At 44.0% G+C, this 25,895-nt stretch overlaps 1 long non-coding RNA gene across 2 annotated transcripts in view; it reads right to left on the bottom strand.

Annotated features, from left to right (window-relative positions):
• The window catches only part of LOC134947795 (uncharacterized), a 463,943-nt gene that overhangs the window by 225,385 nt on the left and 212,663 nt on the right, over positions 1-25,895 (bottom strand). Inside the window, exon 3 of one of the 2 annotated variants that reach the window (XR_010182781.1) lies at positions 19,075-19,247. The exons of the other annotated variant lie outside the window; for it this stretch is intronic. This is a non-coding gene — a long non-coding RNA (uncharacterized LOC134947795). Of the gene's footprint in view, positions 1-19,074; positions 19,248-25,895 lie in introns of those variants that run through there. 2 annotated transcript variants of the gene reach the window in all.

Genomic DNA, 25,895 nt, shown 5'->3' with positions numbered 1-25,895 from the left:
GCCGTAATGTGTAAAAAAGTGGACGCTGTCTGTCGTAATGTGTAAAAAGGGGAATCTGTCCGCCGTAAGGTGTAAAAGGGGCTCTACCTGGTGTAGTGGTGCTACCGTGCGGCATAATTTGAATAATGGAGACTACTGTGCACCGTTATATGAATTGGTATTATTTTGTGGCCACACCCCTTCCTCACGAAGCCACAGCCCTATTTTTTTTGCGCGCGCAGTGTGGAGGGGGGGGGGACTCTGATGCACACATCGCTAAAATGTCTAATTACGGCACTGTTGCTAGGTTGCTAGGTATCCATTTCCCTGGCCCTGAGCAGGTCCCCATCACCAGATCCTCTCCTGGGGTGAGGGGGTGGACTTCGATGGGATGGGGGGGCCAAAGTATTTTGTCGCACATGGGTCCACCGCTTGCTAGTTCCGCCACTGAGCAGCGCTGTTAGCAGCCAGAGGCACAGTGTGGAGCCATGCCTGAAAGCAAATGAATGCTGTGTTGAACTCCCCTCTCCCAAACTTAAGTTTTCCAGCAAGGTAACATGCAGGGGCGTATCCTGAACTTTGTGGGCCTAATAGCAGCATTTTGAAGGGGCCTCTGCTCCAATGCTTCTAGAGTGACACCTTTCCGCAGCAGTTGTTAATGTTTTGCCCTACAATAGTGCCCTAGTTTATTTTTTTGTGAACCATAGTAGTGCCCTAGTTCGCATTAGGGCTCATTGTAGGTCTGCCAGTACACATTATGCCACACAGCACCCCCAAATCACGTTATGACACACAGTGACCACAGTTCATATTATGCCACATTACAGTGCCCCCTGTTTATACTATATGCCACATTAGAGTGTCCTCCACTTCATTTTATGCCATATTACAATGAGCAGGTCCAGGGTTAGGGTTAGTACCTAGTAACTACATATGTGTAGGCACCAAGGACAAAGTTTGTAAGGGCCCTTATGTACCACCCAATGGTGAAAAAAATGTATATAACCCATGTCACTCTGATAGGGAAGCAAGGCCTCTCTCTGCTCTGGGCCTAATAGCAGTTTACACTCTCTGCATATATGGTAGCTATGCTATTGGTGCCATGGCCAGCATTTTGGAGAAGATTCAATTAGCCACGAGTAAAGTGTCTTAAGCTATTCATTTGCAGGCTCAGAGCCCACAGTTCACACTCATTACTGCCCATACCCTCCAGAGGAGCAAGCAGAAATAAATATTAATTAAATTAATATTAAAAACCTACAAAAATAAATACAATTATTATTAAATATGTAAAGCCTCTACACTTTTAAAAATGCTATATTCAGAGAATAAAGCATTTTTTTTAATTTAAAGGATTTTTAGTAGAGATGTGCAGCGGGCATTTTTAGTGTGATTTGGACGCGTTTTGGCAAAACCACCCTTTCGGGTTTTGGATTCAGATGCGTTTTGGATTCGGGTGATTTTTTTTTTTAAAAACCCTCAAAAACAGCTAAAATCATCGAATTTGGCGGTAATTTTGATCCTATAGTATTATTAAGCTCAATAACCATAATTTCCACTCATTTCCAGTCTATTCTGAACACCTCACACCTCACAAGAGGTGCAAGATGGAATTGTCCTTGAGCCCTCCCACCCACCCTTATGTTGTATAAACAGGACTTGCAGACTTTAACAAACCAATCATTTCAGCGACAGGGTCTGCAACTCGACTGTGGCTGAAATGACTGGTTGGTTTGGGCCCCCACCAAAAAAAAAGCAATCAATCTCTCCTTGCACAAACTGGCTCTACAGAGGCAAGATGTCCACCTCATCCTCATCCTCCAATTCCTCACCCCTTTCGCTGGGTACATCCTCCTCCTCACAGAGTATTAATTTGTCCCAACTGGAATACACCATCACAGGTCCCTGTGTACTTTCTGGAGGCAATTGCTGGTAAATGTCTCTATGGAGGAATTTATAATTCATTTTGATGAACATCAATTTCTCCACATTTTCTGTTAGTAACCTCCTACGCTGATCGCTGACAAGGTGACCGGCTGCACTAAACACTCTTTCGGAGTACACACTGGAGGGGGGGGCAACTTAGGTAAAATAAAGCCAGTTTGTGCAAGGGCCTCCAAATTGCCCCTTTTTCTTGCCAGTATACGTACGGACTGTCTGACATGCCTACTTGGATGCTGTCACTCATATAATCCTCCACCATTCTTTCAATGGTGACAGAATCATATGCAGTGACACTAGACATGTCAGTAATCGTTGGCAGGTCCTTCAGTCCGAACCAGATGTCAGCACTTGCTTCTGATTGCCCTGCATCACCGCCAGCGGGTGGTTTTGGAAGTTTTATTATTTTCCTGGCAGCTCCAGTGGCGGTAGAAAATGAAGCAGGAGCTGTTGGCGGGTCAAGTTCCGCTTGACCTGACAATTGTCTCACCAGCAGGTCTTTGAACATCTGCAGACTTGTGTCTGCCGGAAAGAGAGATACAACGTAGGCTTTAAACCTAGGATCGAGCACAGTGGCCAAAATGTAGTGCTCTGATTTCAACAGATTGACCACCCGTGAATCCTGGTTAAGCGAATGAAGGGCTCCATCCACAAGTCCCACATGCCTAGCGGAATCGCTCCGTTTTAGCTCCTCCTTCAATCTCTCCAGCTTCTTCTGCAAAAGCCTGATTAGGGGAATGACCTGACTCAGGCTGGCAGTGTCTGAACTGACTTCACGTGTGTCAAGTTCAAAGGGTTGCAGAACCTTGCACAACGTTGAAATCATTCTCCACTGCACTTGAGTCAGGTGCATTCCCCCTCCTTTGCCTATATCGTAGCCTGCCTAGGAATGAGTTGGCGTTTGCGAGATGCTGCTACTGGTGCCGCCGCTGTTGTTGCTGCGGGAGTCAATACATCTACCCAGTGGGCTGTCACAGTCATATAGTCCTTAGTCTGCCCTGCTCCACTTGATAACATGTCCATGGTTAAGTAGACAGTGGGTACAACTGCATTTTTTAGGACACTGAGGACACTTTTACTGATGTCTGTGTACATTCTCTGTATCGCCTGCCTAGAGAAGTGGAACCTAGATGGGATTTAGTACCGGGGACACACTACCTCAAACAATTCTCTAAGTCCCTGTGAACTTACGGTGGATACCAGACGCACGTCTAACACCAACATAGTTGTCAAGGCCTGAGTTATCCGCTTTGCAACAGGATGACTGCTGTGATATTTCATCTTCCTGGCAAAGGACTGTTGGACAGTCAATTGCTTAATGGAAGTAGTACAAGTGGTCTTCCGACTTCCCCTCTGGGATGACGATCGACTCCCAGCAGCAACAACAGCAGCGCCAGCAGCAACAGCACCAGTAGACGTTCCACTCAAGGATCCATCGGAGGAATCCCAGTTAGGAGAGGACTCGTCAGTCTTGCCAGTGACATGGCTTGCAGGACTTTTGGCGTTCCTGTCTAAGGAGTGAATTGACATTGAGAGAGTTGGTGGTGTGGTTTGCAGGAGCTTGGGTACAAGAGGAAGAAGGGATTTAGTCGTCAGTGGACTGGTTCCGCTGTTACCCAAAGTTTTTGAACTTGTCAATGACTTCTGATGAATGCGCTTCAGGTGACGTATAAGGGAGGATGTTCCTAGGTGGTTAACGTCCTTACCCCTACTTATGACGGCTTGACAAAGGCAACACATGGCTTGACACCTGTTGTCCGCATTTTTGTTGAAATAATTCCACACGAAGAGCTGATTTTTTTTGTATTTTGACCAGGCATGTCAATGGCCTTTTTCATCCCACGGAAAACAACTGTTTCCCCGGGTGCCTGACTTAAACAAACCACATCACCATCAGAATCCTCATCGTCAACTTCCTCCTCAGCGCCAGCAACACCCATACCCTCATCCTGGTGTACTTCAACAGTGACATCTTCAATTTGAATATCAGGAACTGGACTGTGGGTGCTCCTTCCAGCACTTGCAGTGGGCATGCAAATGGTGGAAGGAGCCATCTCTTCCCGTCCAGTGTTGGGAAGGTCAGTCATCGCACCCGCCGACACATTTGGACTGTCCTTGGGGATTTGTGATTTGGAATGCACACTTCTTTGCTGTGCTTTTGCCAGCTTAACTCTTTTCATTTTTCTAGCAGGAGGATGAGTGGTTCCATCGTCATGTGAAGCTGAACCACTAGTCATGAGGAACACAGGAGAGGGCCTTAGCCGTTCCTTGCCACTACGTGTCGTAAATGGCATATTGGCAAGTTTACGCTTCTCCTCAGACGATTTTAATTTAGATTTTTGGGTCATTTTACTGAACTTTTGCTTTTTGTATTTTACATGCTCTCTACTATGACATTGGGCATCGGCCTTGGCAGATGACGTTGATGGCATTTCATCATCTCTGCCATGACTAGTGGCAGCAGCTTCAGCACTAGGTGGAAGTGGATCTTGATCTTTCCCTATTTTACCCTCCAAATTTTTGTTCTCCATTTTTTTTAATGTGTGCAATTATATGCCAGTAAAATATCTGGAATTAGATGACAGTAATGTCTGGAATTAGATACCACTAGATAGATACCAGATACCACTGTGACTGGAATGATAATGACCTATGCACAGTGTCAAAGTCAAAAATATTACATAAAAAGAACATACAAACTACACACATTATGAGTCGCTATACTTGCAAATACGCGCAGCGAGCACAGCAATATATATGGTAACACACGTATTTACACGGACATGCCACAGAGATGGATTCGACACTTATTTCATACAGTACATAATTATAATAATATCAAGCGCCAGACATCATGATGATTTAAAATTATATAATTAAGTAATGTCATGTATGTGTATTATTTGAACGAAGCCAGATACACCTGTCATATTTGGTATTTAAGCAACCAGATTAATGTGTAGATTCATTTGATACTTGTTATTAAGTTGTAGGACATTGCAACAAATAGTTATGATTAAATGTATGAAAGGTAAAATCACTTTTATTAGAACAATAGATATTCCAAACAGGTAGTGGACAGGAAGCTCAGGCCAGCCCCTTTGGATGTCTTCAAGGCTGAACCTGTGGAGCATATACTAATAGACTAGTGACTCATCATGAATGAGAAAGTCCCCTCCCCCAAAAACTAGATAACACATTGCCGATCACACAGGAGGCAGTTGCTGTTTTTGTCCCAGAAGATGATGGAGTGCCTGCATGATTTTACAGAGAGAGAGTGATATGGAGAGATGAATTTATATGAGACAGATAATGGTATTGTATGCTGGCCTGTAACTGTATGTATTAACTGCTTACTGTATAAATTGTAATCATGTAATTATGTGTATACTGTACATTGTAATATATTGAATCCATATCTTTTAATAACAAATATATACATCAATGAGCTTTGGAACTCAGATAATGTGTGGGTGTATTGTTTTCTCTTATGGGATGCAGTGTTTTGCTATGTATAGCGCACATTCATGGCACATGGTAATAAGAGGTGCAGGCGTTTACAATATATATTAGAGCGGGCATTTTAAATATTTTTAAGGAATCAATTTGGCATTTACAGATGGGGGCTCGTCCGGGATATCATGGTCTTAATGATGCACTGTACATTATAAACGCGACGCTGTGGTCGATCAGCTTGTGGTGGACGCATCGTAAAGCTGAGAAAATCATATCCGTGTGTATTGTTGTGATATCAGTAAGCCAATTATATGAAATTTCAAGGGAAAGTGCGTTTCTCATAATATTTAAAATGCTAAAATGTATTTTTATTGTTGCAAAACAAAGTTCAAATAAGTCATATTGTGTTTGATTCAGATTGGATTGTTTATCTGTTAAGTAGGTTTAAAAGTACATTTAAAAGTTGCTGCATAGCCTTGATATAGTATTTTTTCTCAGGCCTAAAATAACTTCTGGTGCTTGTATAATGTGTGATTTCTTTGTGACAAAGGAAGCCGCATGGTCTGTCCTCCATTTTGGACTAACCACATGGCCTGTCCACCATTTTGTGTAAACCTCATGGATGTGGAAGGGGGAGGAGCAGTATCCATTTTAGGAAGGTCTGATTTTCAGTCTGCTCAGAACAATCAGTTTCCTTGGTCACATCAAGCACCATTTATGAGTTACCAATGCATTTATTTAACCCATGCCATAGTCAATTACAAATAGTTTCAATTGGGCCTAGTGAGAGTAAATGGTGAGATAAATGCTTGGCTTGGTGTAAGAAATTGCACACACAAAAGAAAAGAAAAAAATACTTTTTTTCTTCTTCTTCTTTCCCAGGATTTAGTTAACTCTCTGTTTGCTATAGGATAGCCATTGAAATGCAAATTAACCTGTGTAACTGCTTTTTCTTAGCAGTGAAAAGCAAATAGCTTTGATATGCAAATTAAAAGCACTGAATGGGTAAATGAGTCACATAGAAGGCTAGTGAATGATACATATATATAATATTATTATAATTATGTGTATATTATATCGGTGTATGTTCTGTAAGATAGCTTTCCAATCTGAATCATATTATTTAAATTATAGATTATTGCATTCATTATAGATCTGTGTGAAACCGGATACATTTGTTGCTATATAGTTAAAACTGAAATAACAGTGTTTAAGGATGTAAATATAAAGCACAACATGCAAGTCTGGCCCAGTCGTTAAAGGTTTATACAGAAAAAAACTGGGTGTTGTGCTAAGTGAGCGATTATAGTTAGTATTGCTCACATTTATAGAGACTGTGTGGTTTGTTTTATTGCGTACGCACATTGGTACACGTGGTAAGGAACGTGAGGACAACGTACAAAAACATGCACGTGGCGCAAGGCCGCACACGTGGCATAGAGGTACGCATGGTTGCGTAATTACACAAGTTTGCGTAGGGTTGTGTGCGCATAATAAAACCACACGATATTTGTTCAATTAAGGTGGGATAGTAGCCAGGCTACAATAGCACAAAACTACCCGGTTTCTAAAGCAGATTAGTATAAAACTTTTGTTTAAACTGTATTGCCTCTGGGGGTAAAGCTGCCAATCTGAATGAATTACAATTTTCTGTACAGAAAAACAGAGTGTATTTGAGTGAGCGAAAGTAGGAGTGAGTGGATTTGAACCCCAAAATTCAGGATCCCGTCGTTCGGTACACCAAGTGAGTGGAGGCTTGGTGGCGTGAGGCTGCTGACTCACGTTAGTATAGGATTTGAAATACGTAAGTCGTGAAGAGACTTGCACAGGAGCATAGTAGGGAATTGTGAATTGTGAACTGTGTGACCCATGTAGTTTTTTTGATACGCTCCGGCTGAGGTTTTGCAGCTTGTGATTCGATTCCAGTGGTCGTACGGCGGATAGGTAACAAGTACCTATACGCTGTGCGATTGGACCGCGCTTTTGTGGGTGCGATATATAGCGCAACTTGATACCCCTTTTACAAGCTTTTCGGTAAAATCGTGGTATCATTAGCGCTGTATACAGCATACGCAAGCGTGATTTGTGTATAAAAAGTGCATAGGGAGTTTTCGATGGTCTCTCAGGAAAATCTCCAACGACAGATACTTTACTGGAAAGGGTAAGTTATTCCTAAAAACTTCCAGTAAATATAGGTCAATTAGGGGCCCTAGGTTGGTTACATCGCCTTCGCTATCGACAGTGTATGGTAGTACTGGCCAACGTGGGCGAGAGTGGGTGAAAGCGCTCGGAGAACTTTCACAGTCACCTTATATTGAGTATTTTGGTGTTTGTGGGAAAAAGCCCACAATTATGAGAGCCAGTTGCTCAACTAAGGGACGTTTAGCCAGGGTTCAGGCTGAAGAGCCGCGGCCCAAGGGGTCAGCGAGGTTTATTATGTGTGGGAAATATGGTCCACACGCTGAAGTTTATTGTGACAAATGGGTACGTATGACTGACAAAGATAGGGTACCATTCCCTAAGGTGGGCAGCTTTGAACCAGAGGTACTGCAGAATGTAAGCAGTAAAATATGTCTGATAAAATCCAGAAAACAAAGGGTCAGACATACAAAGTGTTTAAACCTGTGGCAGCAAGAGGGGTTGGTGAGTTTGATCCTAAGGTATTGCAGGTGGTATGTCTAACCAAAGTCATATAAGACAAGAATGGAAATATAAGAACTATTTGAAATTGTAGCAACAATAAACAAGTAGGAAGAAAAAAAAAAGAGAATGCAAGTACACCGCCATATGTAGATGTGGAAGAGGTTACGGCCAGCATACAAACTATGGAAAATAATAAAAATATGAAAAATATGACTGTAACCTATATATGTACTAATGAATGTTGAAGTTTTATTTAGGAGGAAAAGGTGACCTGTGTTAGGCGCCGGGGTCCGCTCGTCGGTGCGGCCCGGCGCCTAGCAACCAGGGACGCCGTACGCGGACAGCCGCCGGCTCCCTGGCAACGCTGGACGCCGGGCGCACTGAGCCGCACGGACCCTAGCAACGGGGACGCCACTGACGGACCGCGTTCCCCGTTGCTGGGTCCAGGGTTTAATGAACCTACACCTGTTTCCTGGCCGTGCAGCAAGGCAGCTGCACGGCATGTAGGTAATTAGCCCTGTCAGCACCTGATTGGAGGACTCCTGTTCATATGCACTCTCAGGGCTTCTCACAGACGCCGGTAATAGCTTCCTGCATGCTGTCTCTGTTTGCTGAGAGTCGGTTCCAGTCTTGCTGTATCCGGTCATTCCAGTATTCGGAAGTCCTGAACTCGGAAGTTGTCATCTTATTCCTGGAGTCCTGACTAATCACCGTATAACATCCAGTGGTGTTCGTGAGTCGCGGCTTTGCCGTGTGTTGCGGCTTGTCTGCTTTATTATTTATTATTTGTGTTTTGGAGCATTTCGCGGAGGGTTCCGCTTCCACAGGTCCACTCTGGTATCCAGCGGTGCTGGGTAGGAGTATTGGACAAGTGGATTTTGGTTGTCCTTTTCCCTGGCGGGTTTCCGCACATACTTCAGGTTTTGTTAGTTAGCTTGTTGCCCCTGGCCTGTTGTCAGTCAGAGGTCCTCTTGTTATCATCCTGCCTCGGATTTCCCTTTGTCTCTCACTAAGACCGGGGGGCACCGGAGTTGGGCAGACATAATCCGCCCTTCAAACGTGGCTGCCAGGGGCTCAAGAAACCATAGTCTCGCAGGGGATTTCCGATAGCACGGGTGAGACAATAGAGTTAGGGCGCCAGGGGCAACTAGTCTTTCCTGCTCCCGTTACCTGCATTTCATTCCAGCGCTCTGGTCCTTGTCATAAAATCTCCTCCGGTCAGGAGTGCTGGAATCATAACATTATTACCGGCCATACCAAAACTTAAAATTAAACGGAGTTTAATTTTTTCTTATTCAGTTTTTGTAAGAAATTGTCGGCCTCATGAATCCAACAGGGTTAGGACCAAATCCTGGTCAGCTCTTAGTCAGTCAGATTCAAGAACTTACTCAGATGGTTCAGGATCTTTCCCTTCGGGTGAAGTCGCAGGAAGATCTTTTACGAACTTCCCCGAGGGTAGTTCCTGAACCAAAAATGCATTTGCCTGACCGTTTTTCTGGTGATAGAAAAGAGTTTTTTAATTTTAAAGAATCCTGTAAACTTTATTTTCGTTTAAGACCGATCTCCTCGGGTACTGAATCTCAGCGGGTCGGGATTATTATTTCTTTGCTCCAGGGGGATCCCCAGACTTGGGCATTTGGTTTAAAAGCAGATGATCCGGTGTTTTTGTCAGTAGACGCTTTTTTTGGGTCTTTAGGACTGTTATATGATGACCCTGATAGAGAGGCATCCGCTGAAGGTCAATTGCGCGCTCTCAGACAGGGTAGGAATCCTGCAGAGGTTTATTGTACGGAGTTTCGCCGGTGGTCGAACCACTGTGGCTGGAATGACCCAGCCCTGCGCAGTCAGTTTCGCCTCGGCTTATCAGAATCTATTAAAGACAGTCTCCTCCAGTATTCCGCTCCTGAGACTCTCGATAAACTCATGGAGCTTTCTATTAAGATTGATCGTCGTCTCAGAGAGCGGAAGGCTGAAAAAGGAGCATCGGTCAGGTCATCTCCATGTGTATATTCCATCCCTGAGGACATAGAGGAGCCCATGCAGATGGGTCTCTCCCGGTTGTCTCCTGAAGAGAGAGCCAGAAGGCAAAACTCTGGTCTTTGTTTGTACTGTGGGGGTAAGGGACATTTTGCTCGTAATTGTCCGAATAAGTCGGGAAACGCCTTGACCAGGTGAATTGTGAGGGGGTTCACCTAGGTCTGCAGCTTATCTCCTCGAATAACTCCCTTTTAGTCCCAGCTAAGGTTTCCTTTGGCAGCCTCAGTTCCTCGGTGTCGGCTTTTGTCGACAGTGGAGCCGCAGGAAACTTTATGGATTTAACTTGGGCTAAGGCCTTAGGCATTCCTCAGTTATCTTTGGCTAGGTGTGTCACCATGCATGGCTTAGATGGGAGTCCACTGTCCAATGGGGTTATTTCCCTCTGTACACCCCCTGTACTACTTACGGTAGGAGCTCTTCATTCTGAAAAAATCGAGTTCTTCCTTACCCATTGCCCAGCAGTTCCAGTGGTTCTGGGTCACCCTTGGCTGGCCTTTCACAATCCCACCATTGATTGGCGGTCAGGGGAGATTTCTCAATGGGGTGCCTCTGTGATACGGAATGTATTTCTTTTCTAGTCAGAATAGCTGCTGCCATTCCTGAACTCATTCCCGTGGAGTACCAGGAGTTTGCTGATGTGTTCTCCAAGGGCAATGCAGACATTCTGCCTCCCCATCGGCCTTATGATTGCGCCATTCAGCTAATTCCTGGTGCCGCATTGCCAAAGGGAAGGTTATATGCTTTATCCGGGCCAGAAACTGCGGCCATGAATGACTATGTTAAAGAGAGCCTAGGGAAAGGATTTATTAGGCCATCTAAATCTCCTTTAAGTGCAGGCTTCTTCTTTGTGGAGAAAAAGGATGGCTCGCTCAGACCTTGCATTGACTATAGAGCCCTAAATAAAATCTCAGTTAAAAATACTTATCCTCTGCCGCTGATTTCTGTCCTCTTTGATCAGCTGCGTTCGGCTGTGATTTTTTCCAAAATTGATCTAAGAGGAGCGTATAACCTCATCCGAATCAGGTCCGGAGATGAGTGGAAGACAGCCTTCAGTACTCAGTCGGGTCACTACGAGTACCTACTGATGCCGTTCGGCTTGTCTAACGCTCCAGCAGTTTTCCAGGACCTCATTAACGATGTGCTCCGTGACTTCCTAGGGAAATTTGTGGTCGTTTACTTAGACGACATCCTGATTTATTCTGACTCTATTGAACAACATGTTACCCAGGTGCGTCAAGTTCTTCAAAAGTTACGTGAGAATCATCTATATGCCAAAATGGAAAAATGCGAGTTTCATGTCACGGAGGTATCTTTTTTAGGGTACATTATTTCCCCTCTGGGATTTTTCATGGAACCAAAGAAGCTCCAGGCCATCCTTAGTTGGGCGCAACCCACCAATTTAAAAGCAATTCAGCGCTTTTTATGGTTTGCGAATTATTACAGGAGGTTCATTCATTCTTTTTCCGACCTGGTTACTCCCATTGTGGCCCTGACAAAGAAAGGAGCGGATCCTACCAACTGGTCGCGTGAAGCGGAGTTGTCCTTTCGGGCCTTGAAACAAGCTTTTGTCTCAGCTCCAGTCCTCAGACATCCCAATCCAGGATTGCCCTTCGTTGTGGAGGTTGATGCCTCGGAGGTTGGAGTAGGGGCTATACTATCTCAAAAGGATCCAGGGTCTCTGGAACTACATCCTTGTGCCTTTATGTCCAGGAAATTCTCCTCCGCTGAATCCAACTATGACGTTGGTAACCGGGAATTACTGGCAATAAAATGGGCTTTCGAGGAGTGGAGGCATTGGCTGGAGGGAGCAACACATACCATTTCAGTATTGACTGACCATAAGAATCTGCAATACATCGAATCAGCTAAGCGGCTGAATGCCCGGCAGGCTCGTTGGGCTTTGTTCTTTACTCGTTTCAAATTTATTATAACTTTCAGGCCAGGTTCCAAGAATACCAAGGCAGATGCTCTGTCACGCAGTTTTCTTCCGGTTCATGATAACAGTCCTGTTACTCCCATACTTCCATCTTCAGTCATTTGGGCAGGCCTCACACAAGATTTATTTACCCAGTTAAAACAGCTTCAACACCAAACTCCTGGAAATACTCCTGCTGGTCGTCTTTATGTCCCTGAGTTCTTGAGAGCTACTGTTTTGACTGAGTTCCATGATAACAAAGTTTCCGGGCATCCAGGGATCTCTAAGACATTGGAGTTAGTCTCTCGCTCAGTATGGTGGCCTGGTCTTTCTAAAGACGTTAAGGAGTTTGTTTCTTCATGTCAGGTTTGTGCACAGCATAAGGTTCCCCGTTCCTTGCCTATCGGGCAACTTATGCCCTTGAATGTCCCTCTCAGGCCATGGTCTCATATTTCCATGGATTTTGTGGTGGACCTTCCCCTTTCAGCTGGATGCAGAGTCATTTGGGTGGTAGTAGACCGTTTTAGCAAGATGGCTCATTTCATTGCCCTTCCCCGACTGCCATCTGCCCAAGGATTGGCAGTGTTGTTTCTCCGCCATGTTTTCAGACTTCATGGGTTGCCCACTGATATTGTTTCTGATCGGGGTCCACAATTCATTGCACAATTCTGGAAGTGTTTTTGTGCTTCATTAAAGATGAGATTGTCATTAACATCTGGTTACCACCCACAGTCCAACGGGCAAACCGAGCGAGTTAACCAATCATTGAAACAGTATTTGCGTTTGTACTCAGCCAAACTCCAGAATGATTGGTCCGAGTTTCTTCCATTGGCGGAGTTTGCTTACAATAATTCTTGTCATTCCTCCACCAACGTGTCTCCATTCTTTTCAGTTTTTGGTTTTCACCCCAGAGCTAATTTTTTTTTTCAACATTCCTCAGTTTCCTCGCTAACCTTAACCTCCCATCTCAGAGCCATTTGGAAAAAAGTGCACCTTGCTCTCAGAAAAGCGGCCTTTCGAGAGAAAAAAATTTCTGACCGGCTCCGACGTCCTTGCAATTTTAAGGTGGGAGATAGGGTATGGTTGTCGACTCGTAACATTAGACTTCGACAATCTTCAGCTAGGTTGGGACCCAAATTTATTGGACCATTTCATATCATTAAAAAAGTTAACCCAGTTGCTTTCCGGTTACGTTTACCAAAATCTCTACAGATTGGTAATACGTTTCATTGCTCCCTGTTGAAGCCATACATTTCTTCCAATAAATTTCCTCGGAAGATCTCTCAGGGAAGATCTCCAGTGGATGTACAGGGACAACAGGAGTTCCTGGTGGAGAAGGTTCTCGATTCCAAGTTGTCCAGGGGCCGGCTTTATTTTCTGGTTCACTGGAGAGGTTATGGTCCAGAGGAAAGGTCCTGGGTCCTGGATAAGGATCTTCATGCCCCAAGGCTCAAGAGGGCATTTTTTCGGGAATTTCCTTGGAAGCCTGGCTTTAGGGGTTCCTTGACCCCTCCTCAAGGGGGGGTACTGTTAGGCGCCGGGGTCCGCTCGTCGGTGCGGCCCGGCGCCTAGCAACCAGGGACGCCGTACGCGGACAGCCGCCGGCTCCCTGGCAACGCTGGACGCCGGGCGCACTGAGCCGCACGGACCCTAGCAACGGGGACGCCACTGACGGACCGCGTTCCCCGTTGCTGGGTCCAGGGTTTAATGAACCTACACCTGTTTCCTGGCCGTGCAGCAAGGCAGCTGCACGGCATGTAGGTAATTAGCCCTGTCAGCACCTGATTGGAGGACTCCTGTTCATATGCACTCTCAGGGCTTCTCACAGATGCCGGTAATAGCTTCCTGCATGCTGTCTCTGTTTGCTGAGAGTCTGTTCCAGTCTTGCTGTATCCGGTCATTCCAGTATTCGGAAGTCCTGAACTCGGAAGTTGTCATCTTATTCCTGGAGTCCTGACTAATCACCGTATAACATCCAGTGGTGTTTGTGAGTCGCGGCTTTGCCGTGTGTTGCGGCTTGTCCGCTTTATTATTTATTATTTGTGTTTTGGAGCATTTCGCGGAGGGTTCCGCTTCCACAGGTCCACTCTGGTATCCAGCGGTGCTGGGTAGGAGTATTGGACAAGTGGATTTTGGTTGTCCTTTTCCCTGGCGGGTTTCCGCACATACTTCAGGTTTTGTTAGTTAGCTTGTTGCCCCTGGCCTGTTGTCAGTCAGAGGTCCTCTTGTTATCATCCTGCCTCGGATTTCCCTTTGTCTCTCACTAAGACCGGGGGGCACCGGAGTTGGGCAGACATAATCCGCCCTTCAAACGTGGCTGCCAGGGGCTCAAGAAACCATAGTCTCGCAGGGGATTTCCGATAGCACGGGTGAGACAATAGAGTTAGGGCGCCAGGGGCAACTAGTCTTTCCTGCTCCCGTTACCTGCATTTCATTCCAGCGCTCTGGTCCTTGTCATAAAATCTCCTCCGGTCAGGAGTGCTGGAATCATAACAACCTGATTGTTTTCAGCCATTTCTCATGTACCCAGAGAAGTATCCAACCGGTAAAAGAAGAGCAGTGGCCTGTGGGGGAAGTGGCTGAGACCAGTGGAACAGGTAAGTATGGTATCATTCGTGTACATATATAGTAAAACACAAAAATAAAACAAAAAAAATCAAGAAAGTAACATCAGAAATGGAGAAAAACCTGTCCGCACATTAGTATTTGCCAGTAGGAAAGCAGACAGAGACAAGGTAACCCCCGAGTATTTCTTTCAGTTACCATATAAGAAGTATTCATTCCTAGTAATGCCCCTAGTCAAGATGAGCTCGGAAATGTTTGTCGGACAATGTTCAGACCCTTAATACGGGATGAGAAGGATTGAATGAATACTTCGCATGACCTAGAAGCTTGTTAAACTTTTTTTTTTTTAATCTTTTGCAGTAATAGAAAACTCTCCATCTGGATAAGACCACTGGTAAACACTAATTCGGCAAATGGGAGGTGGCTGTCTCTGTGCAAATGGACGGGCTCAATAAGGCATTGAGTGTCAGGGTGCAGACTTCTTTGCAAAATTGGAAAGGGGTCACAGTAGCTAATCTTAGATAGTGTGCTATTGAACATCACAAGAATAGTGCTAGGCGCAGAGAACAACAGGTGGAGAGGTTAAGGACGGTAAGTATACTGGCACATACAGGAAAGACCCACCAGTCCAATCCCCAGATCCCTAATAGTCAATAATATGTTACACTTGTAGGAAGGAAGGGCATTTTGCCAGAGATTATAGGAGTAGTAGGACACATAGTCAATATAGACCCCCTAGACAGAAAACACAAGCCAATTATTAAACACATAGACGGGACCAAGGGACATATAGTAAGGAATCATAAGCCATATAGAAAACACAGATTCGGCTAATGGGAAGAACAAAATAAATGCAACATTACCATTTGACAAAACTTGCTGGGGTTAAGATGGGACCTCTAAACGTTTGCTTCTTTTTCCTAGCAGAAATGACACCTGATTAACTTAATTTTGTTAGATATGATATACATATACTGTGCTCCCGCTCAGGAAGTACAAAGTATGTTAGACACCCACGAAGACTAATGTCGCATTCTACTGTTCTAAATGCATGTCCATCACAGGTAGAAGAAATTATCTCACAGATACCGGGTTCCCTATGAACTGAGGATGGACAGGACACTGGATTGATGGCTGGGATAGTCCCAATAGCGACACGACAAACACAGAATTTTTTTTAAGGGGAGTAGACCAAGTAGAGAATCACTTCCGCGTAATGCCCAATGCGGTTGTCAAATTTTTATAAAATCTTCACCTCTACAAACTCATCTGTCACCAACCTCTATTCTGTTTCTCTACAGTTTCCTCTTCATCTTTTGCGTTCACACAGGGTGGTACAATACATGGACCCAATTACAGTTCAAACTCCACATGCCTAGGTCCTTCAGAGTTCTGCCCAAACCCAGTATATCTCAACAGCACAATAACACCAGTATTACTGCAGTGTGCCTTGTCATGCACAAAGGGTGGAGAATGGGAATACTGGTGCAGGGGAATTTTGTATAGACACTGATATGCCTGTTGGTGAATGGCAAACCTGACATTTTCTTTTTAATTTTCTTCTTCTTTCTCTCCTCTAGAGATGTTTTTTTTTTTTAGTTATGCTCATGGTACTCTACATTGCAAACACATGATAGAGAATTAAAAAGAAAAATTTGTGGTCCCTACAGGAAAAGGCAGTCTGGAGGACAAAGGGGTATGGCCAGGAGTCCTCATGACTGTGGACAGGTGGACACGGTAAGCCAGTAGCCCCCAGAGCATACCTTCCAAGTCTAGCTGAGGTGGCACACGGTCTGACTCATCTAGGCAAAGAGGGTATGTGCAGGCTGATGAGAGCCTACTGGTGTGCGCCAGGATTCTATTCTCATGCAGGTAAGAGAGCAATGACCTGTCTTGCTTGCTTGAGGAAGAATATTGGAAAAGCAATACCAACAGAGCCATCCCATATCCCTCCTGCAGCTGGATCTTTTCAGGAAATACAAATCAAATTTGTACAGTTAACACCCTTTAGGAATTACTGTTATGTATTGGTGTGCACTGATGTTTTTTCAAACTGGGTAGAGGCATTTCCTGCTGCCACTGATGCTGCTGTGTTTACCGCAAAGAAAAATTGTGCAGAAATTTGTGTGTAGATAATGGTACCCCTATAAGTAGAAGCAAAGCTTGAAATTGTACTATTGTTATCATAGATACTGCCACTAGTATTATGTAGCATCGGAACCACTCCCAGATCTTCACTCAACGAATCACCCTTTTCGAAATTTGTTTTTGTTTTGGTATTTGTGACTTTTTGGTTGTTTTTGGAAGACAACCTCATGTTATGATTGATCCACACAATGGTCAGAAATACACCAATGAGGTGACAGTACAGTACCTTATTGAGATGAGCCAGCATTTGAGAACTTGACAAAAGAACTTGAAACTGTAGATTGCTGGTATGCCAAATACTAACTGTTTTGATTGTGAACCAAGAGACTGTGTGATTGTTCTTACGCTCAGGTTGCCTAATAGACAGGTGGGAAGTACCCTACCAAGTTTTGTTGATAGCACTATCCCAGTGAAAGTAGCCGAGAGACTTTGGTCCACGATTCCCATTGCAGGAAAGTCGGTAGTCCGGAAGGAACTCGTAAATTGAGTGAGATCGCTAAAGTATCACCAGAGACTCTGTTCCGTGAAGACTGAGAGGCGGCACTGTTGAACACTACCTGAGCGTACTATAGGATTGCAGAAAGACCAGTCATTGTAATTGATTTGTTATGAAAAAGAGTTGTTTTGTTCTATTTCTCTTTTTTCTCTTCCCGGCTGACAAACATTTTTTTTCAGGATATTCTATTTTTGTGAAGTTTTTTTATGAGGAGTCGAGTGTGAGACTGTAACTGGTTCTGGAGGAAGGAGTGATTTCCTTATAGGATCCCAGGATTAGCCGATCATTTTGTTAAAGTCAGAAAAAAAATCAAAGGTCTAGTAGTTATGGAGTTCAGAGGTAATCAGGAACAATCAGACAATGGCTATTCACACATTGCAGATAAAGAGCTCATTAATATATGTGGAAGAAAGGTTTATGAGTGGCTCTCCCCGAATTCCGAAGGTTTATGTTATTTAGGAAGGACACTACTTATAACCCTTGTTCAAGGATTAAACAGACCTAGCATACGTTCCAGAAATGGAAACAATGTTCAGAAAATGATAGGAATATGTAGATCATGAAAATGTATATGTCACTGTCACGATTTGTTTGTGTCTTCTTCATCTACCCAGCAGAACCTCAATCGAATCCAAACATCAGTGTACAAAGACGTAGGTACATGTATGTGTGAAATGTTCGTCGCAAATCAGACATTATAGGCCAAAGCACTGTCCCAGCATACTCTACAGGTTGAATGTTGTCCAACACCCAACCAGTGGTCCCGTGACCGCTGAGTGCATATAGAGGATGTCTTGTCCTCCTCCCTGTCTTCCCCAAATATAGTCAAGTGTCTGATTTGCAAAATGAATACATACTTGTGTCTAGGTCACCGATTATTGTATGAAATATTTTTTTTTCTTATGTTAATAATTGATGGCAGTTATTGTTTACTGCCAAAGGGTGGACTGTAAAAGTCAAAAATATTACATAAAAAGAACATACAAACTACACACATTATCAGTCGCTATACTTGCAAATACGCGCAGCGAGCACAGCAATATATATGGTAACACACGCATTTACACGGACATGCCACAGAGATGGATTCGACACTTATTTCATACAGTACATAGGCCCTCATTCCGAGTTGTTCGCTCGCAAGCTGCTTTTAGCAGCTTTGCACACGCTTAGCCGCCGCCTACTGGGAGTGAATCTTAGCATAGTAAAATTGCGAACGAAAGATTAACAGAATTGCGAATAGACACTTCTAGCAGTTTCTGAGTAGCTCCACACTTACTCGGAAACTACGATCAGTTCAGTCAGTATCATTCCTGGTTTGACGTCACAAACACACCCAGCGTTCGCCCAGACACTCCCCCGTTTCTCCAGCCACTCCCGCGTTTTTCCCAGAAACTGCAGCGTTTTTTCACACACTCCCATAAAACGGCCAGTTTCCGCCCAGAAACACCCACTTCCTGTCAATCACATTACGATCACCAGAACGAAGAAAAAACCTCGTAATAGTGAGTAAAATTCCTAACTGCATAGCAAATTTACTTGGCGCAGTCGCAGTGCGAACATTGCGCATGCGCAATTAGCGGATAATCGCTATGATGCGAAGAAAATTACCGAGCGAACAACTCGGAATGACCACCATAATTATAATAATATCAAGCACCAGACATCATGATGATTTAAAATTATATAATGAAGTAATGTCATGTATGTGCATTATTTGAACGAAGCCAGATACACCTGTCATATTTGGTATTTAAGCAACCAGATTAATGTGTAGATTCATTTGATACTTGTTATTAAGTTGTAGGACATTGCAACAAATAGTTATGATTAAATGTATGAAAGGTAACATCACTTTTATTAGAACAATATATATTCCAAACAGGTAGTGGACAGGAAGCTCATGCCAGCCCCTTTGGATGTCTTCAAGGCTGAACCTGTGGAGCATATACTAATAGACTAGTGACTCATCATGAATGAGAAAGTCGCCTCCCCAAAAACTAGATAACACATTGCTGATCACACAGGAAGCAGTTGCTGTTTTTGTCCCAGAAGATGATGGAGTGCCTGCATGATTTTACAGAGAGAGAGAGAGTGATATGGAGAGACGAATTTATATGAGAAAGATAATGGTATTGTATGCTGGCCTGTAACTGTATGTATTAACTGCTTACTGTATAAACTGTAATCATGTAATATGTGTATACTGTACATTGTAATATATTGAATCCATATCCTTTTAATAACAAATATATACATCAATGAACTTTGGAACTCAGATAATGTGTGGGTGTATAGCGCACATTCATGGCACATGGTAATAAGAGGTGCAGGCGTTTACAATATACATTAGAGGAGGCATTTTAAATATTTTTAAGGAAACAATTTGGCATTTACAACAGTGACAGGACACTACCACAGCACCCTACAGCAGCAAAATGCAGCACAAGACACTGTACTAGTATTAGTCATGTAGTATTACTGAGCACCACAAGACAATGGGCAGTGATACTGAGCACTGATGATACTACTGAGAACTGACACTGAGCAGCACGATGCAGCACAAGACACTGTACTAGTATTAGTAATGTAGTATTACTGAGCACCACGATGCAGCACAAGACAATGAGCAGTGATACTGAGCACTGATGATACTACTGAGCACTGATACTGAGCAGCACGATGCAGCACAAGATAATGTACTAGTATTAGTAATGTAGTATTACTGAGCACCACAAGACAATGAGCAGTGATACTGAGCACTGATTATACTACTGAGAACTGAAACTGAGCAGCACAATGCAGCACAAGACACTGTACTAGTATTAGTGTGCAGCACAAAAGCACTCTGAATTGTCACCCCCCAGATACCACTGTGACTTGAATGATGTTGAGCGATGCACAGTCACAGGACACTACTACCACAGCACCCTACAGCAGCAAGATGCAGCACAAGAGACACTGTACTAGTATTACTGAGCAGCAATAAGCACTGATACTGAGCACTGATACTGAGAACTGACACTGAGAGAACGTAGCCACATCCTCTCTGTACCCTCTACAATGCCCGAGTGAAAATGGCGGCGACGCGGGGCTCTTTATATGGAATCCGAATCTCGAGAGAATCCAACAGCGGGATGATGACGTTTTGCCTCGTTTGGGTTTTCCGAGTCAGGCGGGAACAACCGAGCCGGGCTCGGAATCGTGTTTGACACGTGGAGTTCGGTAGGGTTGGGTTCTCGGCAAACCGAACCCGCTCAGCTCTAATTTTTAATCAGATAAAAGAATAGGTAGAACCACTGTAATACTTGAGCAATCCACATGGGGAAGCCTTTTGTGAAAACCGGTAAGTCTTACTATCGTCAGGGTTATCGCAGTCATTAAAATGTGGTGGCTCCATAGGGAAAAATATTAAAATAAGAAGAGGATCCTTTATATTGCTTCTGATTGGCAGCCTGCATACCTCCATAGATGTAACCAGAAGAGGAGGAGGAAGGTAAACGGTGAAGGGGGATGAGATGAAAGAAGGGGAAAAATGTGTATGAAGAGCACTGGGAAAATGTGTGGGGAGGCGGATAGGATATTACAGTATAATGTATAATGTGTAATAATAGGGGTAAAAGGAGACACACAGAAGGGGGGGGGGGAATATAACAATTAAATAGGAGACAACTATATGTGATCACTCAGCAGTGAAAGAAGATAATGGAGCAGCAGGATGTGGTCATCCAGCAGTGAAGGAAGATGTGGAGCAGCAGAATGTGATCACCAGATTGGTGGAATAGGGTGTGGTACAACAGGATGTGGTCACCTGGATTTGAAGGATGACATAGAGCACCAGGATGTGATTGTCACGATCCGGGTATCTGGACGCCATTACTTGCCTTTCAGATGTCTCCTGAGGCTGGCTCAGCGTTCCAGGGCCGGATCTCATCTGTGTCCACATTCTGCATATCCCTCCTGTCACGCTGAGACGCTGACACAGCGGCGCCATGTTTGAATCCTGCATGGCGTCTCCTGTCCTCTGCGGCCGGCGCCGCCATTACTGTTATGTTTCCACATGGTTTCCAAACCAGCTTTCCCTCCAAGTTCTAACATGGGCGCAGCCATGTTGGATCCAATCACATGTCTCAGTTCCACCAATCCACTGCCTCTGGAAATCTGCATAATTGCCCAGCCAATGCCTGCATTGCTGCAGGTATAAGTATCCTGTGCCTGGGCCAGGAAATCGTCAGTGCTTTGTTTGTCATACCTTGTTCCAGTCTCTCTCCTGTGGTTGTTTTTCCAGGTTCCAGCTCCTGTCTCCAGCATCCACTAAGAGACCCGCACCTGCCTACCATCCTGCGGTGCAGCCTGACTCTGCAGTCCTCCGTGGCTGATCCAGCTTCCAGCTATTAACCCATCTGCTTCCAGCAGCCTGCTTCCAGCAGTTTCCAGTATCCTTAAAGTGCCGGTGTTGTTCCAGCGGATTCCTACTTATCAGCAGTATCCACTACCAACGGTAACCTTCCTTTAACTCCTCTGTTTCCACGCTCCCTAGCATCTTACAGTTTCCACTCCGTGTATCATTACTTGGCTGGTTCCATCCAGCATTCACTCAGTGACTTTATCACCTGGCTGATCCCACTCAGCATCCACTCCGTGTCTTACCACCTGGCTGGTTCTATCCAGCAAACACAACAGCTGATTCAAGTTACCAACTTCATCTATTCCATCTACTGGCATGTTCCTTGGTTATCTGCACTACTACAGCCAGGCCTGGTAAGGTTTTTCCATCAAGGACTTTAACAGCTGTTCTTAACCTACCAGTGCTCTGTTACACCTTCCATGGTCAAAGTGTTCCAGGAATATTATTTATTGCCACTGTCATCATTTGCTGTCTGTTGTTACACGGAGTTTGTCAATAAACTTTTAATTTACTTTTACCTGTTTGTCATGGTCACACCTTCGGGTTTCCTTTCAACACTTACATGTCCAGGGGTCTGATTAAACCTCCCCGGTTTAAGTTCTTCTCAGCCCCTACAACTGAGGCTTCCTCCTGTCAGCTAAAAACCCTCAGTTGTGACAGTGATCACCTGGTGGTGGAGGAGGACATGGAGCAGCAGAATGTGTTCTCTGGCTTTGAAGAAGGACATGGGTCAGCAGGATATGATCACTGGATGGTTGAGGAGGATGTGGAGCAGCAGGAAGTTATTTTCTAATGGTGGAGTAGGACATGGAGCAGCAGCATGTGATCGCCTTGTGGTGGAGGAGGATGTGGAACAGCAGCATGTGATGACCAGGTGGTGGAGGAGGCAAGATGATCATCTAATGGTGGGGGAGGATATGGAGCAGCAGCATGTGATCAGAGGTGTAGCTAGGCGCCATAGTGCCCTGGAGCAAGGTTATGTTTTGGCACCCCCCTCCCCTGTACTGAATTGGGGGCCTAGCCAACATGTGGAAGCATGTTACATTTGAAAAGAAACACTATTTAAAAATCCTAAATTGGTGACGGGGGCCAATTCTAGACCATGTGGAGCTCAGGACGAAAGTTTCCATGTTTAAAATATGGTCAGTGTGTACCAAAGGCTTACAACAACATATAGGAGCATGGCAGTATGGACGGTGTAATGGTTAGCATTACTACCTCACAACACTATAAAGAGAGTGGGCAGAACTCCGGCTTGTGCCGGCTGTCAGTGTCTCCTGCTGTCACCTCTGGCCTGCCCTGCTTTCTACCTAGTCTATGAGTCAGTGTGCTTCTCCTCCTCCTGCTCTGTGGCTGCCAGTACAGTGGCCCGCGAGAATGTGAGTGGCGGACCGCAGCACGCCCTCTAAATTTTTCGGCACCCGGAGCTCGCGCTCCACCAGAGCCGACCTCGCTACACCCCTGCATGTGATTACCTGGTGGTGGAAGAGAAGCAATTGTAAGAGGGTGCAGCATGAGCACAGAAATTATAGCTGTGCTCCCCTATTATCCCCACACTAGTCCCCTGGATGTAACCCATAGTTTCTTGACTACGTTAAACAACAGGTCATTCTTTGTGGATTTTTTGCTGTGGTAACAGGAGGGATCTTTCCTGATCCAATTAAGTTTCAGGGCACATGGTTAGGAAAATCCCTGAAATATAACTTTTAGCGGAACTGTGGGGACCAAGGGCCTCTTTCAGATTTGTTATCAAACCAAAAAAGTTAGCAGTTGGGCAAAACCACATTGCACTGCAGGTAGGGTAGATGTAACATGTGCAAAGAGAGTTAAGGTCCAAACACACGGAGCGATAAAGCTGAGAGATTTTGACTATATAGTCAAAATCGCTCTGAAAGTTAGTGTATATCACTTTGTGTGTACACAGCCAGCGATAGCGATGCACGTCCCCGCCAGATCGCTATCGCTGCTAAAAACAGACTGTGCAGGCAAGTCAATTTTGGCTAGGTCGCTATAAAAGAAAAGTATCCCCTTGCTTAAATGAGTCAGCCAAAATCGTCCACAGCCAAATCGCTGGTAAAGTTAGTCAAAATCTCCTACAGCCAGTTCAAGGGAAATCACTCAGTCAAAATCTCTCCGTGTATATGGACCTTAAGATTTGGTGGGAAGTGTTAAAACTGAAATCTAAATTGCAGTGTAAAAATTAAGCAGCCAATATTTACAATGCACAGAAACAATATAACCCACCAAAATATAAATCTCTCTGCACATGTTACATCTGCCCCACCTGCAGTGCAACATGCCTAATTGCTAACTTTTTGGGTTTGCCAACAAACCTGAATAACCCCCCATATTCACAAAACTTTTTTTTGCAGACAGTTCAGAAACAGAACACTGCTGGGGATGGATACAGATACATTTACAGAGCAGAAATTAAATTACCTGTAGCATTTCAGAATAATTTAACAGAATTTTTTCACAATCTCTATTTCCAAGCAGTATGTTTTTTTCTTTAAGCCGTAAAAATTACATGATTTGTTAATCCTAAGAAAAATTGAATTTCACTTCCTAGAGACCTAAGCCTCAACTTGACTTTCGTTATAGTTTAATGTCTTCATCTTTATATGTTTTTAGCTAGTTAATGCTTCAATATTAGTGTACTTAAAAGTGCTGCATACAAATTGTGTAGTGCTATTAATACAAGTATCATCATTAATTAAGTTGAAATTTACAGTATGTATTGTTTTTAGGCAAAAAACAAAAACTCTGTATGGAAACAGTCTAAAAATAAACATGCAACATAAACTTATAAGTGTAAAAGAGTGTATAAAAAACACAATCGCAGTCACACTAAATTGTCAGCTTAAGCAAATGGTTTGGGCTAAACTAAATTAAAGTGATCTTTTTTATATATCTATAAATGATACTATTGTCATGTCTATTGTGGAAGATCAATTGCTTATCAGGAAATGAAAGAGACTTCCCACTTTTGAAAAACTGTTTTAACTAATCCTTATCCCATGAATAAGTAATAAGACTCCCCTTCCCCTGGAACCACATGTTATGGGAATTTTTGCTGTGGTTCTAGAGGACACAGTCCATGCATAGTGTTTCTATAATATTATTTGCACCATTCATGTTCTGACAGGTTGCTCTGTACTCATCAGAAAAACAAGCACAAAAGTAGACAGCTCTCTTACACGGAAACAAGGAGGGTTCTTGGGCAATCCCGTATTTGGGGGGTGTAGTAGGTGCACTGTCTCTAGCATTACTGATATCATATAGCTTAGCATATAATAAATAGTGGAGTTTAGTTATGAATTGATCAATGCATGAAGCTGCAGCCCCGCGGCAAGGACTCCACTCTGCTGCACCCGCACCTGACCCTCATTTATTTTAACTAGGGTACCTAGCATGACTGCACTTGTGAATATGGCACAATTCTAGGTAAGTCCAATTATTCAGAACAATAGGTCAGAAATGGGGTGGCTCCTGGGGTACGGGGCCTCCTGGACTGCCGTGGCTGGGCGACAACAGGGCATCGCAGCATTACATTTAATTTGGCACTTTCACCGTTTGTTTATTATACATGTTACACATTTTTTTCACTTATATTAATTCACCCCATAACACCCTTTTTTCCTCACCTATCCCTTAATCCTACTCACTACACATAATTATTCCCTGCGATGCCCTGGGGTTGCTTGGCTGTGGTTTTTTTGGGGGTCCCGTGCCCTAGGTTTGTACCCCTATAGTGTTAGGTACTGCAGCAGAGTGGAGTCCCTTGCCGCGGGGCTGCAGCTTCATGCATTGATCAATTCACAACTAAACTCCACTATTTATTATATGCTAAGCTGTATGATATCAGTAATGCTAGAGACAGTGCACCTACAACACCCCCCTTTTTTCTTCTGTAGAACTACAAGTCTCAGTAGGTAGCACCTCACATTACTGGCAGCTATAGGTGTGCAGTCTAAGGCCCCTCCCTAGCAATCCCGTATTTGCTAGAGTACAGGACTAAGGCGTTTTCAACAAGATAGGGGGTTAGAAGCATTATATTATGTAGTTGCATGCCTTGAGTTATCCATTATACAACCAGAATCAAAAAATAAAATATATATTAGAAAACTATGTAAAGTCACCAAGTACACTATGTGCATGGGAAATACAAGTGAGTGACCCACCAAGATGAACTCCACCAAGAATATTCAGCCACAGTGAAGTTGGGGAACACAACAAGTTATCACCACTGTAAGCATATAAGGTAGCAATATTGCTCAAATACAAGTTTACATGGAGTGGGTATGTGA

The sequence above is a fragment of the Pseudophryne corroboree genome, chromosome 8 (assembly GCF_028390025.1).
Source record: "Pseudophryne corroboree isolate aPseCor3 chromosome 8, aPseCor3.hap2, whole genome shotgun sequence".
NCBI classification, from domain to species: domain Eukaryota; kingdom Metazoa; phylum Chordata; class Amphibia; order Anura; family Myobatrachidae; genus Pseudophryne; species Pseudophryne corroboree.
This window is presented reverse-complemented; position numbering and strand designations above follow the sequence as displayed.